The sequence below is a fragment of the Amblyomma mixtum genome, chromosome 10, assembly GCF_055824585.1.
Source record: "Amblyomma mixtum isolate Tamu chromosome 10, ASM5582458v1, whole genome shotgun sequence".
NCBI lineage: Eukaryota > Metazoa > Arthropoda > Arachnida > Ixodida > Ixodidae > Amblyomma > Amblyomma mixtum.
The window spans coordinates 110,477,226-110,495,664 of NC_143021.1; the positions used below are offsets into that span (position 1 = coordinate 110,477,226).

The 18,439-nt window shown below is 49.7% G+C and overlaps 1 pseudogene across 1 annotated transcript; it reads right to left on the minus strand.

The window, feature by feature from the left end:
* Positions 1-3,851: 3,851 nt before the first annotated feature.
* LOC149326664 (uncharacterized) lies at positions 3,852-7,238 on the minus strand (annotated as a pseudogene). Its single transcript, XR_016286537.1, has 10 exons — positions 6,818-7,238; positions 6,203-6,317; positions 5,977-6,145; positions 5,544-5,916; positions 5,140-5,313; positions 4,945-5,020; positions 4,765-4,875; positions 4,429-4,677; positions 4,199-4,370; positions 3,852-4,065 (listed from the first exon to the last, which is right to left on the minus strand). The product of XR_016286537.1 is annotated as an uncharacterized LOC149326664 (transcript).
* Positions 7,239-18,439: the final 11,201 nt, after the last annotated feature.

Genomic DNA, 18,439 nt, shown 5'->3' on the forward strand with positions numbered 1-18,439 from the left:
AAAGCCGATCGTTGGTGCTGGGAAAGCACTTATGCTGGCTTCTGATGCATCAGAGAAGGATCGCTGACTCTTGGCGCTGCTCATAACTTCCTTCTCAAACTTTCAGGTGCGCTCTGGAAAGGAAATTGGCGCATGATATTGTTCGAAAATACGCCCCGAATGTCATTCATGCAGAAGTTACACATGTTACTCACTGAAAGTTGGAAGTGTTTGCATGGGACACAGTGTGAGTGATGTCATTGGCAGCCATTGGTCCTCATTACACTTGCAAAGTAGGATTCCGAGCCCTGCCACGAATATGCTATGTCGGCCTCTGGTGCAGCATAAGGGGGAACACACATCTTGCAGCTCGTCTGACAGTTCAGACTTTCAAACACGCTGGATGTTGTCGCCCTCACCTTGGCGAAAGCCGATCGTTGGTGCTGGGAAAGCACTTATGCTGGCTTCTGATGCATCAGAGAAGGATCGCTGACTCTTGGCGCTGCTCATAACTTCCTTGTCAAACTTGCAGGTGCGCTCTGGAAAGGAAATTGGCGCATGATATTGTTCGAAAATACGCCCCGAATGTCATTCATGCAGAAGTTACACATGTTACTCACTGAAAGTTGGAAGTGTTTGCATGGGACACAGTGTGAGTGATGTCATTGGCAGCCATTGGTCCTCATTACACTTGCAAAGTAGGATTCCGAGCCCTGCCACGAAGATGCTATGTCGGCCTCTGGTGCAGCATAAGGGGGAACACACATCTTGCAGCTCGTCTGACAGTTCAGACTTTCAAACACGCTGGATGTTGTCGCCCTCACCTTGGCGAAAGCCGATCGTTGGTGCTGGGAAAGCACTTATGCTGGCTTCTGATGCATCAGAGAAGGATCGCTGACTCTTGGCGCTGCTCATAACTTCCTTGTCAAACTTTCAGGTGCGCTCTGGAAAGGAAATTGGCGCATGATATTGTTCGAAAATACGCCCCGAATGTCATTCATGCAGAAGTTACACATGTTACTCACTGAAAGTTGGAAGTGTTTGCATGGGACACAGTGTGAGTGATGTCATTGGCAGCCATTGGTCCTCATTACACTTGCAAAGTAGGATTCCGAGCCCTGCCACGAAGATGCTATGTCGGCCTCTGGTGCAGCATAAGGGGGAACACACATCTTGCAGCTCGTCTGACAGTTCAGACTTTCAAACACGCTGGATGTTGTCGCCCTCACCTTGGCGAAAGCCGATCGTTGGTGCTGGGAAAGCACTTATGCTGGCTTCTGATGCATCAGAGAAGGATCGCTGACTCTTGGCGCTGCTCATAACTTCCTTGTCAAACTTTCAGGTGCGCTCTGGAAAGGAAATTGGCGCATGATATTGTTCGAAAATACGCCCCGAATGTCATTCATGCAGAAGTTACACATGTTACTCACTGAAAGTTGGAAGTGTTTGCATGGGACACAGTGTGAGTGATGTCATTGGCAGCCATTGGTCCTCATTACACTTGCAAAGTAGGATTCCGAGCCCTGCCACGAATATGCTATGTCGGCCTCTGGTGCAGCATAAGGGGGAACACACATCTTGCAGCTCGTCTGACAGTTCAGACTTTCAAACACGCTGGATGTTGTCGCCCTCACCTTGGCGAAAGCCGATCGTTGGTGCTGGGAAAGCACTTATGCTGGCTTCTGATGCATCAGAGAAGGATCGCTGACTCTTGGCGCTGCTCATAACTTCCTTCTCAAACTTTCAGGTGCGCTCTGGAAAGGAAATTGGCGCATGATATTGTTCGAAAATACGCCCCGAATGTCATTCATGCAGAAGTTACACATGTTACTCACTGAAAGTTGGAAGTGTTTGCATGGGACACAGTGTGAGTGATGTCATTGGCAGCCATTGGTCCTCATTACACTTGCAAAGTAGGATTCCGAGCCCTGCCACGAAGATGCTATGTCGGCCTCTGGTGCAGCATAAGGGGGAACACACATCTTGCAGCTCGTCTGACAGTTCAGACTTTCAAACACGCTGGATGTTGTCGCCCTCACCTTGGCGAAAGCCGATCGTTGGTGCTGGGAAAGCACTTATGCTGGCTTCTGATGCATCAGAGAAGGATCGCTGACTCTTGGCGCTGCTCATAACTTCCTTGTCAAACTTTCAGGTGCGCTCTGGAAAGGAAATTGGCGCATGATATTGTTCGAAAATACGCCCCGAATGTCATTCATGCAGAAGTTACACATGTTACTCACTGAAAGTTGGAAGTGTTTGCATGGGACACAGTGTGAGTGATGTCATTGGCAGCCATTGGTCCTCATTACACTTGCAAAGTAGGATTCCGAGCCCTGCCACGAAGATGCTATGTCGGCCTCTGGTGCAGCATAAGGGGGAACACACATCTTGCAGCTCGTCTGACAGTTCAGACTTTCAAACACGCTGGATGTTGTCGCCCTCACCTTGGCGAAAGCCGATCGTTGGTGCTGGGAAAGCACTTATGCTGGCTTCTGATGCATCAGAGAAGGATCGCTGACTCTTGGCGCTGCTCATAACTTCCTTGTCAAACTTTCAGGTGCGCTCTGGAAAGGAAATTGGCGCATGATATTGTTCGAAAATACGCCCCGAATGTCATTCATGCAGAAGTTACACATGTTACTCACTGAAAGTTGGAAGTGTTTGCATGGGACACAGTGTGAGTGATGTCATTGGCAGCCATTGGTCCTCATTACACTTGCAAAGTAGGATTCCGAGCCCTGCCACGAATATGCTATGTCGGCCTCTGGTGCAGCATAAGGGGGAACACACATCTTGCAGCTCGTCTGACAGTTCAGACTTTCAAACACGCTGGATGTTGTCGCCCTCACCTTGGCGAAAGCCGATCGTTGGTGCTGGGAAAGCACTTATGCTGGCTTCTGATGCATCAGAGAAGGATCGCTGACTCTTGGCGCTGCTCATAACTTCCTTCTCAAACTTTCAGGTGCGCTCTGGAAAGGAAATTGGCGCATGATATTGTTCGAAAATACGCCCCGAATGTCATTCATGCAGAAGTTACACATGTTACTCACTGAAAGTTGGAAGTGTTTGCATGGGACACAGTGTGAGTGATGTCATTGGCAGCCATTGGTCCTCATTACACTTGCAAAGTAGGATTCCGAGCCCTGCCACGAAGATGCTATGTCGGCCTCTGGTGCAGCATAAGGGGGAACACACATCTTGCAGCTCGTCTGACAGTTCAGACTTTCAAACACGCTGGATGTTGTCGCCCTCACCTTGGCGAAAGCCGATCGTTGGTGCTGGGAAAGCACTTATGCTGGCTTCTGATGCATCAGAGAAGGATCGCTGACTCTTGGCGCTGCTCATAACTTCCTTCTCAAACTTTCAGGTGCGCTCTGGAAAGGAAATTGGCGCATGATATTGTTCGAAAATACGCCCCGAATGTCATTCATGCAGAAGTTACACATGTTACTCACTGAAAGTTGGAAGTGTTTGCATGGGACACAGTGTGAGTGATGTCATTGGCAGCCATTGGTCCTCATTACACTTGCAAAGTAGGATTCCGAGCCCTGCCACGAATATGCTATGTCGGCCTCTGGTGCAGCATAAGGGGGAACACACATCTTGCAGCTCGTCTGACAGTTCAGACTTTCAAACACGCTGGATGTTGTCGCCCTCACCTTGTTTGGTCTAGCCTCACTGGGGACCCAGGCTGAAGCGGGACCTCCTTGCTTCCACAAGGTCCTGAAGAGAAGGCCTTGTGAAGGCCGAGGTCATTGGTGCTGTGAAAGTACTTGTGTTGGCCTCTGATGCATCAGAGAGAGATTGCCAGAGCTCGCTGCGGCTGATAACTTCTTTTATAAGCTTTCCGACATACTCTGGAAATGAAATCTTCACATTACTTCATTCCAAAAGGCTCCCCTCAAGTCACTCATTTGGGATGAAGCATAATACTTACTGTAAGTGGTAGCTGTTTTGATGGGGCACACTGTGTGATGGCCTTTTCGCGCCTTGGTAGTCTTCATCATCCAGCGTGAATTGCCTTCCTTTGTCTTCGCCTGGGACCGGTCTGCATTTTCATTGAAGTGGAGGATGGCAAGCTGCGTCCTGTAAGTTGAGGATATCGCATCGGATGGCAATGCTGCCTAATGATCTGGAGTACGTGGATGTGGTTACGTGCTGACTCTTGGAATAAACCAACTGCCTCTAGACAGAGGGCAGAACTACAATATAATATTACCTTGCGAGCATCCCTGCTGGAGAAAATGCCATAGACTTTGGCGCGAAGTCAATCAAGATGCTGTGGAATGCCTCCAGAGCAAACGTTTGGCCATGGGGGGACATCTGTGTGATATCCTTGAGGAGACGCTTGTCCTCAGTGATGTGCTTGAATTGCTCGTATGCCTGGGACTCTTGAGGAAAAGGTATGCTTTAAAACAAGTTCTTTAGACAAGGGCAAAAACAACTCACTGGGGTCCATCCAAACTCTTGTCTCCTCTGGAATGTCGCTGTGGAGACACCTTGGGTACAGTCCACCATGTCCAGAGTGCTGGTTGATGACGTGATTTTTCATACTCCGCCAGACGTCGACGACCAGCTCTGCATTGCCCCCTCCAGCGCGGGCTGCCCAGTACATGTGGTTGGTAGTTTACTGAATCCAGAGGTCCAGCTCCTTGCATCCAGCCCGCTTGCTTGCCGCAGCTAGCTTTTTCTTGACACCTTAATTTTAAAAAGGCATATCAGGGAAGCCTGCAGCACATTCTGTGCAAGCAAGCATCTTTTCAATCATGCTCTCAACTTTCTTACCTTTTGAGATGTGCCAAATGTCAAAGTAGTGCTTGATCTTGGGTTCACGGGTCTGCATGTGCTTTCGTATGGCAGGGTGACGGTCAGTTGTGAGAGACCGGATCTTGATACCTGTGTTATGCATTGTCGGTGGGATAACGATAAATTGTCTACCATATAAACCTTTGTGGCATGCCATACATTTCTCCTTGAAGAATTCCAGCTGCTTGATTAGGCCTTCCTTCTCCATGTTCACGCTGGCCATTGCCTGCTCCGACTGCATGAAGACGGGTTTCAAACATTACATTCCTGTATTTCCACTCTACTTACCAACGGCTTACATAAATATTTATCACTGAATTACTGCAACAACTTTCCACAGACGTGTCTACTGACCTCCCCCAGCTGGACCTGGACCGAGTGAAGAATTCTGTTGATCTGCTCAACATGCGTGGTGTATGTCAGGAACTTGGCAGAAAACCCAGGGGAGTCAAATCGTCCATCACCGGTGACATCAACCTCTTGGTTGTTCAACTGGTCCATGAGTTCAGCTTGTTCTTGTAGCCAGATCTGTTCAAATGTTATTCCATTTCTTGACTAGCCCAGTGTAAAATTACAACTTAGTTTGATTGTGCACTACTGCAGCGGTAGTTACTACAAAACAACAAAAAAGTGATGTCAGGAGAAGCGTGTTCGTTTAATCTGAACTTCATTTCTGCCTTCTGGCTAACGAGAATTGAACTTTTTTGAAAACATCTGGTCAACCTGGGGTAAATATATCAGTATGGTTTGTTGGTCACCTTTTCTATCGCAGGAAAAAGGAGGGCATCCTGATAGTTGTAGAAGGTCCGGTCACTTGGGACCTGCACATTCATGTGGCGCAGCATCCTCAGTGTGGAAGCTACATTTGCTCCTGAAAAGAGGAGGTGGCTGGACAGCAGAAGGTTTCCTGCTGCCCTTCCATTGATGACAGGCTGGCTGTTCCACGACCGGACATGCTCCAGAGGACAGATGCTAATGACATTGATGAAGCTGCCTTTGGTGGTAATGGTGGTTTCACAAGGCCTCGAGCACTCTGGGCATGTCTGGAACAGCTCCCTCAGACAGCTCTCAAAGACCAATAACTGCCGTTCTTCTTCTGGGGGGGCCGGTGTACTCTCTGCGGATGACTCACTGGTATCAGAATAGTGCCAACTGTTAGGCCCAAAACCCATGCAGCTGTGAAGAGCCCACCTTTCGGTATCGTCATGGTAGGTTGGAGAGTAGCTGGAGTCAGAGTCTAGCCTGTCACCCTGTGGAGATGTGCAGTCAAGTGGATCACTGCTGCATGTGGCCGGGACGAAGGGTGGAAGCAGCAAGGGCTCCTCTGTGACACGGCCAGGAGAAGTCGCAGCTGGCGTCACTGTAGGGAAACAAATATTTATCCACACAGAATTTACGAAATGCAATAAGGACTTACAGACAGCTTCAGATCTAGTGCTGTGTTCGACAGAACCATTGTCCTGGTACGGACCACTGCTGGCTGCAGCTGTTGAAAGCCTTGCCTCAGAGGGATCTGGTTGAAGATCCTTGCTCTGAAAGATGGTTGTACAAAGGCCGATCAGTCACTTCGGTTTACAAAGCTGGAGGTGGTGCAACATAGCATTTCAGGATTGCTCTACATTCCATGCCTTCACTATAAATACACCGATTTGGGAACTTTACTAGTTTCTATCGGGTGCACGGCATCGTGAATCACAGCATTTACAACCAAACGCCATGTCTGCGCGAAATTTGAGCGCGAACAATGCACCGTTTTAGCCGGCGGAAGCATTGTACGGCGCGCGTAAAATTGCCGAACAAGCTGTATATCAAAGTTTCTAAGCTTATTTAGCCGACCCCACACTTACGAACGCGAAGCACGGAACACTGTTACTTCTTTCGCTTCTGCAAATGATGACCATTCGCGTCATGATACAGCCACGTAACTTTTAGAACAAACTATATCTTCAGCCTGACGCATGTTCGAGTCAGCGATCCTACAGAACGACACTGTCGAGCCATGCTAAGAAAATTAATTCATAGAAATACTTACCAGTACTCTTTGGCGCTTCGGGGCTTGTTGCTCGGTTCCATCGACGACGGGAAGTCGAAGCGTGGGCATAGCGTTCCAACGCAGGCGAGAGTGACTCACGTCGGGCCGATGGAAAGCGCTTATCTCGAAGTGTTCAGAGCAGAAGCGGACACACTTTGGTAGCGTCTCGGTGTTATCGAGCCCCGCGAAACGTAGCCATGCACTACTTCGCGGTTCGTCCTTCGGCAAGGCGAACAAACGTAGGCCCTTGTGCCAATTTTTCTTAGTCCGATGAGGGCACAACCTCACCGCACAAACGTCCGGCATCGCGAAAATATCACTCGCGAACCGAACAACACTCGCAACAAAACGCGATGGCGTCCCACAGATCACACGAAAAAGTGTAGATCCAAGGATGTCGCAGGATAGCAAAAGTAGGAAGTGGGGCTCACAGGACCTTCTGGGAGTAAGGACCGCGTGCACCAACAACCGACAAGTAAAAGAAGCGAGGCGAGCGCTTCCTCGGAGCAGGCCGAAGCCACCGCGGTAGGGCGCATCACTCCTATGGCAGCAGACGAGGAGAAAACATAGTCCGGCTGCTTCGGGCTTGTTTTTTTTTTTAGTGATACGCTCTATGAACCACAACTATGTCGCGGATTTATCAAATTATTGTATCCTGCGTGTCCAGAAAGAGTAATAGAAATTAGTTCGATTATTTCCGCGGTTTTCATTTCACTTCAGTCAAGTCATTGGCGAAAGCAAATAGTCCGCGCGTAATTTTATTTCTGTTGGCTTATTTTGCGGCTATATTATCTACGAATGCAACTACTTATTCACGGAAACTTAAAAAACAAAATAAAGTCAAAGCAAGCCTCCACAGAGCTGACTGAAAGGCACTCGACGCGTTGGTAGACTCCGCCCATCGTATGAGGCCGAATTCAAAAAAAAAGGCGGGAGCCGGACGTTAATTAGATTTAATTGAGGAAATCGGCCACACAGGGCAATAAGTCGCAGCTCCTAAGAATGCTGGGAACGTGTACATCAAGTTCCCGCGGCAAAAAGACATGTTCAGAATCCTCTTCAGTGCACCTTTAAGCCCGACCCACATGGAGCGGTTTTCTCGCTGAAAACCTGCGTACAGCCGCCCGGCGGCGGCCGCTTGGCCGAAGGCGGCCGTTCGCCGCCGACCAAGCAGTGCTAGATACGTTCGCCCGGCGGTGAGCCGCTCACCGGAAGCGGCGAATGCGAGCTGTCAGCGCGGACCAATCAGGGCGCTCTCTTCCCGCATCTAGCTTCCGCCCGCGCGCGGCGACAAACATGGCGGCGCCTTTCGAAGCCGGACCCCTCGCTTTGGACTGAATTCTCGTTGTTGCTGCCTTTTTCACTGCGTTCACTGGCCGTAGGCCGTAAATGGAGCTCCGGTCTTTCGCTTCGTCTCACCTTGCCTATAATAAAACTTATAAGTGATAAATTTGCCTTATTTTTTTATTTAGCGTGACGATTCTCCAACTTCTAGGCTTAAGAGGAGAGCCGGTTTGCTCACAATAATGGTTCCTATCCCGAGAACCAGATGGCGCTACTATAGGCTGAGTCTATTTTTGCGTCTCTGCTAGCAGCAGCTGCCGGTGGCTCGGCGCGCAGGGTGAAACCGAGTGGGGGTGGAGTGGAGAGGGGAGATAGCATACGCTGAACTAAAAAGTGAGAATGCGCCCTCCAATAAGCAATGGCTTTAGAGTAAGCTTACAAATCTTTTTTTGTTTTGTTTTTGTCGGCAGCGGTTTGGCGGCAGCCGCCCATTTTCCGCCTCTTGTGGTGCGGCACAGCGGCGGTGCGTCCGCGTTCCGCCGCGCCGCTCAAAATCCGCAGCGCAAGTTCGCTCCATGTGGGTCGCCCTTTACTGGCCTGCATTCGTGCCGGGTAGACTTGCTAGCTAGCGCATCCTTTCATAAATCTGTCATTCCCAGTTAGCGAGCCACCTTTCCATTTTTTTAGGCCTCCCCACCGCTTCACGAGCGGAGGGGCGGAAGTCGGTTCTGTTCGAAACACATGGCGAAGTGCGGACCCGGCAACCGCCCGTTTGCTTTTCTTCATGTGTGTTTGTGTTCTCTGTCTGTGTCTTTTCTCCGCTCCGAAGCCCATGTCGTTCAATGGAGTCAAGGCGTACGCAAGATGCATGAAGGATAAACGGTGTGTGTGCGGAGCGGTCAAGTGGGCGAGCGAGGGAAAGGCTCTGCTGCACTAGTAATTAAAACCTTGTTTTGGGGGGCTTGCATAGAAGAAAAAAAACTAAGGGAGCGCGCACGCAGAGCGTCTCGTGACGTGATCACGGCGGGGGGGGGGGGGGGGGGGGGAACCAACTCCCTCAGTTTTACTATTTTTTACTTTTTATGGCTAGGGTTCAAGGCTGTCGCCGCACGCTCCCTCCGCAGTTTTTTTTTTGTTTCTTCATGCAGGTTTGTAGGCATGAGCCAGAACAGAAGGCGCTGAGGAAAGCGTTGTGCACACGACGCGACGCCAAGGCTACGCCCAACCTTCTCCCGTCAGTCAGAACGATGCACCAATGGAGTGCCTTTACAGAAAGTAACCCCCCATGACGTCAACGGGGTTCAGAGTAGTGGGGCGGGGCCGTTTTTGTTGAAGGAAAGAACGAGCGGGCTTTGATTTGAATTTTCGCAGCTTTTCGGGGCGCGCATCGCTATAGTATTTTGCAGAGGTTATCTTCGATGTCTCATCTATGCCGGGGGCTTGTTTTTCAAAAATATCCGGACCCTGGTCAGTGGCCCTTTAAACGGTGCGAAAAGGCGCAACAGGCAGAGCACAAGCGCATAATAGCAAAAGTCGACCAGAGCATTGTCGAGGGAAACTGGGATCTGACGCGATCTCAGCTGCGAGTATTCAAGAGAGGAGAAAGCATTTCAAAATTTCTTTACAAATTTGAAAGTAGCTGTGAGAAGTCTAAATTATACAATGAGATTTGGAGCCACATGCTAGTGTCTCTTTTGCCGCCTCAGCCTGCTAATGTAGTACTGAGCCTGTCCGATGAGGATATGGATGACTACGGAACAGCCAAGGCAGCTTTATTCCGCCACTTTGGAGTTTGGACAGAATGCGTAAGCGGCCGGATGAACTTGAACGGTAAAGTGAGGGAGCCATTTAAGTACGATACCGCTTCTGTCCAGACGAAACCCGCTAGGCTTAAGACGAAACCCGCTAGGCTTAAGAAAGTGTGCACAAAACAGTGCAGAACGGTCCCACCGCAGGGTGGTTGACAAAGATGAGCCAGGTGTGCTCAAAGGCAGTCAGGTAGGCGCGCAAATGCAAGAGGACAATTCTCAGAGGTATGGGTCGAATAACCCGGAGGTAATGAAACCTCCGGAGGTCGGTTGCATAGAGGGGGAGTATCTGCGACGCCAACGAGATGGTCGCTCGTCATCCCAGAGAGAGGTGTACCCTTAGCGCGTACGGGAAGCCTAAAGAGTGGGTGGTTGATCCCGAGGTGCACGTGGGAGGATCGCAGCAAGGAGAAGAGAGCGCACCACTGCCAGAACAAAAAAGAGATGAAAGGCTCTTGTCCAGAGTTAGCAGTGCGCAGGGTAACTGATGTAAAGGAAGATGGGGCGGTTCCAAAGCCTAGAGAAAAGAACCGCATTGCGTGTCAGAAAGCGGATTCCGATCGTGCGACGCGTGCGGATAGGTCGGATAGCAAACCCCCCAAAAATGTCAGGAAGCTGTCAAGCGGGAAGCGGCAGTAAGCCAACAAAAAGACCACGTGAGAAAGTGGTCGAGACATGTTGTCTTAAGACAAGGGCAGTCAGCATGATAGTCAGTCGTCCTGCTGGCAACAGAGCACCAGTTTCTCGAAAAAGGAGAATAAAAGAGGAAGTAACGCGCTCAGACTGCAGAAACATCCGACCACGCGATTCCTTGAAAGTGCAGGGAATGATCGCCAGAAGAAAAAGACGGCGTCGTAAGCCAGCACGGCAGGTTTGTAGAGACAGGCTACAGAGAAAGGTACGAGGAACTCGTTTGTGTCTGCGGTGTCCGCAAACCTGTCAAGAGGGGGAATAGTGTAGCTGGCGCCAAGTGTGAAGGGCGGACAGGCAATCCTCTTACTGGAAGACCATTGTTGTGTAGTAGGGTCCGGCACTACACGCGCTGCCGAGGTTTCCCCAGCGTCTGGACGAGGTGGTGGTGGTAGTGGTTTATTTAAAAAAAATAAATAAATAAATAAAAAAGTGAAGCAAAAGAGTGTTGCCGGCCGCGGCAATTGCTATCTAATATCTTAAGCACCCGAGCTGCAGCCGGCGGAAACGAAAGGGAAAGGGAGATGATAGTGAGGAGAAGTATAGAGGGGAGCGACAGCAAGAAAGGACAGGGGAGAGCTTTGTACACTATTTACAAAATACAAAAGTAATCAAGTTCGCGCCGCTCGCGCGCTAATGTCCAAACATTGTCCGAAAATAAGTGCGCGCGAGCGGCCACTGCGCACAATTACTTACACAAGAAGTAAACTGTATGTACATAGCCGCGCGCACGTAGCGTCCTGTCTCGGACTAATCGCGCGCGCGGCACACTGCACTAGCGGCCGGGGTGGGGCGCCCGACCGCGTATACCGTCCGAGGTAGCACCCACGGAGCGTTCGTGTCACGCGTGCACTACCTGGCGTAGAGCAAGCGGGAAGTCAAATCCGCCTGCTCGATGAACGCACAGAGGCTCACCATTGTTCTGTCACGGGTGCGCGCACTGCCGCGCGGCCACAGGAGCGCTTCGAGACTGTCCGGGATGATTCCCAGCGCCCTGTAGACCGCGAGCATCTCGCGACGCGGCACTGTAGAAGCGGTACAGCGAAGGAGCATGTGCTCCAATGTCTCCACTGCGCCGCAGTCAGCGCACGCGTCGCTCGACGAAAGTCCGTGGCGCACCCGTCTTTCCCCGGGCCACACGCAGCCGACGCGCACTCGGATGATCATCGCCCGCTGGAGGCGCGACAGTGAGCGCGCGCCGACGAGAGAAATGCGCTCTCCTCGCGCGATGCGAGGGTCCGGGTGTTGCTGACGGAGGTGGTCATAGATCACCGCACGCACGTCTTCCAGGGCGAGCGGTTCGTCGCTGGGAGGAAGCTGATGTGCGGCGGTGGCGAGCTCGTCGGCTTGCTCGTTGCCGCGGATGCCGCAGTGACCGGGCACCCACTGCACGCGAATACTGCATCTGCGCTCCGCAAGGCGCTCAATGCGCTCGCGTAACGCGCACAGCAACGGGGTGCCACGGCCGTGAGTCTGCAGGCGGCTAAGGGCGGCACGGGAATCACACAGCAGAGCACACCTGGGTGGCGGCGGAGTAAGGGTGAGCACCAGGTCCAAGCCCAGGCGAAGACCCAGTAGCTCCGCCGTGGTCGAAGAGCCCAGGTAAGCCACTCTTTGCTGGCGGTGCAGCTGCAGGGCGGGGATGGTGGCCGCTGCGGCGAGCGAGCAGTTTTCGCTCACCACGGAGCCGTCAGTGAACACAAGCAGATGGTCGCGCAGTTGCTCGTAGATGACGGCTCCGGCTAGCTGCTGCACTGCACATAGTGGTGTGCTGCGTTTTCCCGCGATGCCGACGATCTCTCTCTGTACCTCCGTCGTGAGGGGCCAGGGGGAGCAGAGGCCGTAGGGGGGCGTGGCGCGCGTCAGCTGGTCATATTCCTGCAGTGCCGCGCCCATTCTTGAGCGCGGGTAGTGACGAAGGCGCTGCAGGAGTTCCGCGCCGTCTGGTGCGCGGTGAAGGCGGTCAATGTGGTGCAGCGAGCGCTGCGTGGCCTGTAGCTGCAGCGGCCACGCGCCCGCCTCGGCCAGTGTCGCCTCGCATTGCGAGTTTCCGGGTAGACCGAGGCAGGTCCGCAGCGCTTTGCGATGCTGCACCTCCAGTGCCTTCCATGATGGTTTGCGCACCGTGTCGAGGGGCAGCGCGTAGAGTATCGCCCCTAAGGCTGCGGCGTTGTAGAGGCGCAGCGCAGCCTGCTGAGAAATCCCCTGGCTCCGGGCGGTGAGCTTGTGCACAGCGGCTGTAGTCCTCTTCATCTGCTGGCAGGCCCTGGTCGCCGCGGGGCGGAAGGAGAGGCGCTGGTCGATTTCCAGGCCGAGGTACCGCACGGAGCTCTTCCACGGCAGCGGCGTCCCAGCCAACGTCAGCGGCGCCAGGCGGGCGCATCTGCGAGCTGCGCAGGCCATGGCTGCAGTCTTCTCCGCGCAAAGCGCCAGGCCGAGGCCCCGCAACCGGTCGCCGATAGCGTCAAGGGAACCCTGGAGGCAGTCTCTCACGCGGGAAGCCTCGCCCGGAGGTCCCAAGCACCACAGAGCGATGTCGTCCGCGTATATGGAGATGTACACGCGGTGCCGGTTGCCTGTGGGCAGACAGCCCGGCACCGCCGACATCGCCACATTGAACAGGAACCAGTAAGCAAGGAGGTATCTAGAACATTTATGCAACCTAACAATAGCAAAGCTCTTGACATTAATAATTTGCAGATAAAACCCATAAAGCATTCGCTACAGTTCATTGTTCCTGTTCTCACATAAGTTTTTCATTTGATCACTGAGGATGGTGAGTTTCATATGGAAATGAAAAAATCAAGGGTAATACAAAGGGGGCGACCGAAGTGGTGTTAAGAATTGTTCTTTTGTTGTTTCCTTTTGCGCCTTGTTTTTTTCTATCTCGTATTGCACTCATGTTGTTCTTTTGATTTTGAATGTGTTTAAAATCATCTATATGCAAGTTTGATTTTCAATTTCACATTACAACCAAATTGTATACAAGTTCTACTTTTAACCAAATTTTACGCGTTTATCTGTGCTGTGTCCAATAATTTATATTTTGATTCTTCTTTATTTATCTGTTGTCGATATTTGTATGACTTGCCCTGCCTTGTAATACGCTGGGCCCTGGGCGTCTTCAAGCTGACAAAAGCAGCTTATAGCTCAGGTGTGATACCAAATTTGTTTTTTCGAAATAAAATGAAAGTTTAAGTTTTATCACTTTAAAGGACCATTCATAGCAACGTCGCCTTTAGATCACATAGTCAAGGAGCTTTTCAAAACGTATATCGCGTAGCGTTTCAAAAAGGGACACGTGTAATGGACTAGTAAGGAATGTGTATCAGTTGCTTCATTATTTGAACCGTAACTAATATTTTTAGACACTGATATATAAACACGTTTAATTTATTCATTAGTATATTAGCACAGCAGCTGTACAAAGTTAAGCCGTAAATCCATTACGGATTAGCCGAGTGGAAGGTAAGTTATATTTAAGTGGATAAGAGTAAAGGACACATGACTATATGATGCAGCTGCACAGCTGTAACAAGAGTGGGCCGTCTAAACCAATGCCCGAATGCTTTGCAGTTTTGCTGTGCTCGAGCGGTGAGCATGAAGTATCGCATTCATCAAAGTGCAAATGCAGAGGGGTTTCGTATTCGTATTTTTGTCGTATGGGCATTTTTGTTTTGACGCAGTTAGCAAATATGTGATGTCTGTGATATGAGCGCAAAATTTTATAAGGTGAGGCAGTACTAATTCCGCAGAACTTGTAAATAGTGATTACCTCTTATAACATTCCGAAAACGTTTTCTTCAATAACTGTGGAAGAGTAGTGTTAAAAAATAAAAAAATTAGCTGACCTTAAGGAAGTATTGTAAGACTTCGCTGCTTTTTTGTGCGCTAGCCAATCTGTCGGTTCTGAAGAGTGCTAGCTGACGGAATAAACACTGCTTTTATTATTGGATAATCTGTTTATGTATGTGTTATACCAATGCGCTTTACTGCTGCTGTAAGCGGCTCTAAGGGGGACCTGTCGGGTGATTAATTCTGAAATTTTTCTTTGAACATGCACATTTTTTTTTTTTTTGAGGTCGGTCAGCCCGTGCGAGGTGAGCGTGTGTCGGTGCGTCAGTCCTCCAAAGGAACTCAAGGGGTTGCGGGTTTAGAAGAAATATTTACTCCAATGCAGGAAAACACAAAAACAGGTAAAACGAACAGAGGAGTAGCCGAAAAACTATACAAAACACGAAACGCGACAAGCAAGAGACAATACAAAGAACACACAAATCCAACTACAGAGAACAAGAAGGCGTACAGGGCATGAAAAGAAGTAATATACAAAAAGTTAGCGCTAGAAAAGCAGAAGTCCGACGGACAATTCACATACGGGGGCTGCGGCGATGACTCTGGTTCGGGTGGTTGTGGATGCGACGATGGCTCGACGGCGGCGGGCCTTGTGCGATGGAACGCGTGCCCTCATCATCGGGGCGCTTTTGTCAACGCGGTGACGACGGGGCAGAGGGGACGCATTAAACCGCGAAGTTCCCTCGGAGCGCCGCGCGGGAGAGCAGGAGGGAACGCAAAAGGTCTTCCGTGACAGGCGTCGCCGAGTCGGCTATGCCTGCACTCTCTATTAAAAAAAAAAAAACAGCGCACCTGACCACCGCTCTAGAACATACTAGAACTTTCCACTCTTCCTGGAATTTCAGTGTTCCCTTCGTTCGCCGATGGCCGAGCCCCGAGAGAATTCCTGACGAGACACATTCCACTGGTCTGTGACACACTGAAAGGATAACCGCCGTGAAACGAGGTTTGAGACAGCGAGTGATGAAGCGAGTGATGAGACAGGCTGTGGACGCTAAGACCTATTGGATCTGCTAGAAAAATTGTAGTAATGAAGCTGCTTTTTCTTCCGTTGCCCGCACACGTGCATATCGTTAGTGCCTCCACCTTTGCCGTCTAGTTCATGGCTGGGTAAGCATTTCTCTTTCTTCCGAAAAAATTACCAAGTGACTTGAGCAACTTATGTGCGAGTAATGAGAGAACAATCGCTGGTTAATGACACCCTAGTCAAAATCAACGGAAAGAAATGGGCTTGGACAGGGCATGTAATGCGAAGGCAAGATAACCGCTGGTTTTTAACGCTAACGGAGTGGATTCCAAGAGAAGGCAAGCGTAGCAGGGGACGGCAGAAAGTTAGGCGGGCGGGTGAGATGAAGTTTGCAAGGATACGGGGGTCGCAACTGGCAAAGGACAGGGTTAATTGGAGAGGCTGGAAGAGGCGTTTGCCCTGTAGTGGGCGTAATCAGGATTAAGATGATGATGATGAACGCAGAGCATTCCAATTGTTTTCCAATCCTATTCTAATTTTAATCAAAACGTTACAACTGTATTCCAGTTATATTCTATTTTTTTTCTAGTACTGGCTAAAACATTTCGTATTTTCAAGCCTTTGGTCACGTGAAACATTTTAGACCGAACGCAAGTTTTCTAACACCACCCCTTTTAAGCGACGCCGGGTTTTCGTTTGATGAGCTATCTGATGCTCTTCCGTATTAAAGAACAGCTAAACGTTGCATATGGCCAGCTGTTTTACGGAGTCCTTTCCGTGTGGTACTTCATGGGCCGTGACTACAGCCCAACTGCAAATAATGTTGCCGCAGCAGCTTAGTATTGTTTGTGTTTCTTATCGTAAGCAACAAGCCAGTGTAGTTACTGTAAGCAGACAGCCCCACATAGCTGAGATTAGCCGCTAGGCGCAGAAGACCAGTTCTCGCTAATTGATGCGCGAAGCGGCTAAGCCTCTTTGTGGAACAGGGCTGGACACAAGGACGAAGCCGAAGGCTGTGCAAACGCAATGACTTTGAACTACGCGTAGTTCTATCAATTTCTTTTCCCGACTAGCCTGCCAGTTCATTGCCCTGTTTACGACAAACCAAACTGGCTGGCTGGCTGGGCCAGCTATGTGTTACACTGGTGCAAAGCCGACATCGCAGTTCCTTCACCGCCAACTGACGCATTTCGATGGCGGCGTACAGGAAACGCCTCAAGTCGTGATGTCTCGGCACATCCCGAGTTTTCACCACGGCATGGTACCTCGCGATGTGAAGCGAAGTAAATTTTAGTCGTGCTATTTTTAACCGGAGTATTGTCGTTTATGAAAGGGATCAAAGCGGGGTTTCTTACTGCAAAAAGTCATACGCGTCCTTTCGACTCTGGATCTATTTCTCTCATTGTAATCGGATATGAACACCACTACGAGAAATAAATAATTAGGATAAATCATTATATTGCGCGGTTCATTAAGTAAAAAGCAGCGCATTTCAGCAACAGTCTTCGGATCACGAGTAAGTACCTTTTGGAGACTGTGCACTGCGAAGTAGCTAGAGCTGAAAGGGAGCGTAAAAATGTCTGCACGTTAATTCGACGCAAGAAAATCTATTCCGGTTTTTGAAATTACGTGTTGTATTTTACGCTTGCCAGCTTTCTCCTTCCGAATGCCGCCCTCAAACCACAGTGGCATGTTCAAACGTGCAACGTCACGTTTTGTAAGCGAAGCACAGTGGTTTAAGTATCTGTTTTTTTATCACAGAGGTTCCTATTTCCCTGAATGCTTACCCTCATAAAACCTACACAATTAGGAGCTAAGCAAAGTAAATTAACGAATGCAACGCCAATGAGGAAAACATACAATGTAAAGCTTTCACTGCATTCCAAAGCCCCAACCAACCAACCAAGCAGCGCTAGGTGTGTCATCCACTGAAGGCAGTCTTCGCCTCACTCTCCAATAAATTAAATTGTGGCAGGCAACAAGAAAGAGAGCAAAGAGAGGAAAGTATTACATATATACTTACTGCCGGCTCCCTTGATTAGTAGAGGGCTGTCACGCGTCCTCCTAATCCCATCATGGACTGCTTTATATCCACGTTATGAATAAAGAAAACCAGTGAGGGTTGCACCACTCGTGCGTTCTGACGGATTACCAAAACTACTGTATTTACCGCAAACACACTGCTAAGGCAAAAAGATACCATTAGGCCGGTTATCTTGCGTGTCCAAGAGAACATGCAAAGGATATTTTTGTTTATTTTTTCCCTTCTATAGAAAGAGGCAGCCGAGACAAAAGGCTGAAAAGCCTCACGAGGCCTCGGCACCCTAACAGTCCGACAGAGAAGACGGGTGAAATAATAGAAGCAAAACATACATCACAGCACAATTAGTACATACATGTGTAGAAATGTTGTTCACGCGAAAGAGCTCCCGGAACAGCGACTATACAACGAGAGTCAAATGACCTACACAACCACAATTATATACACAAGCAAGATCGATTGCATGCATGAAATAATATACTGCTGACATGGGTGATCGGCGCCCCACGGTCACTCACTAACAAAGTCATCCGAAGGAAGTTTTAGAGTGAACAAAATTCAATATTGTTGGAAATCAGCTATTGCTTAATGTTTCTTTTAAATGTAATATTGCTGACAGAAAAGTCAACATCCCGATTGAACCTATCGAGAACGGAGGGAACTTGGTAAATCAGTGTTTGTTTGCCATAGTTTGTTCGAACTTTAGGAATAAACTTTTTCTGGATTCGAAGGTGGCATGCTGCTGAGTTGTAATCAGGAATTTCCACATGTAATTTCTCCTGATGAATGTGTTTTAACAAACGAAAGTGATAAACCTGATTACCTTTAGTCATACTGTGCTATTAGAATAGCGGTGGACTATGCAGATATTGGGGGTTTCCGTAGTATCCTTCAATTGCTCTTGGTGCCCTTTTTTGTACGACATGAGCCGGTTGAGCTTTTTGTGTGTTGTTGTACCCCAAATATGAATGCAGTAT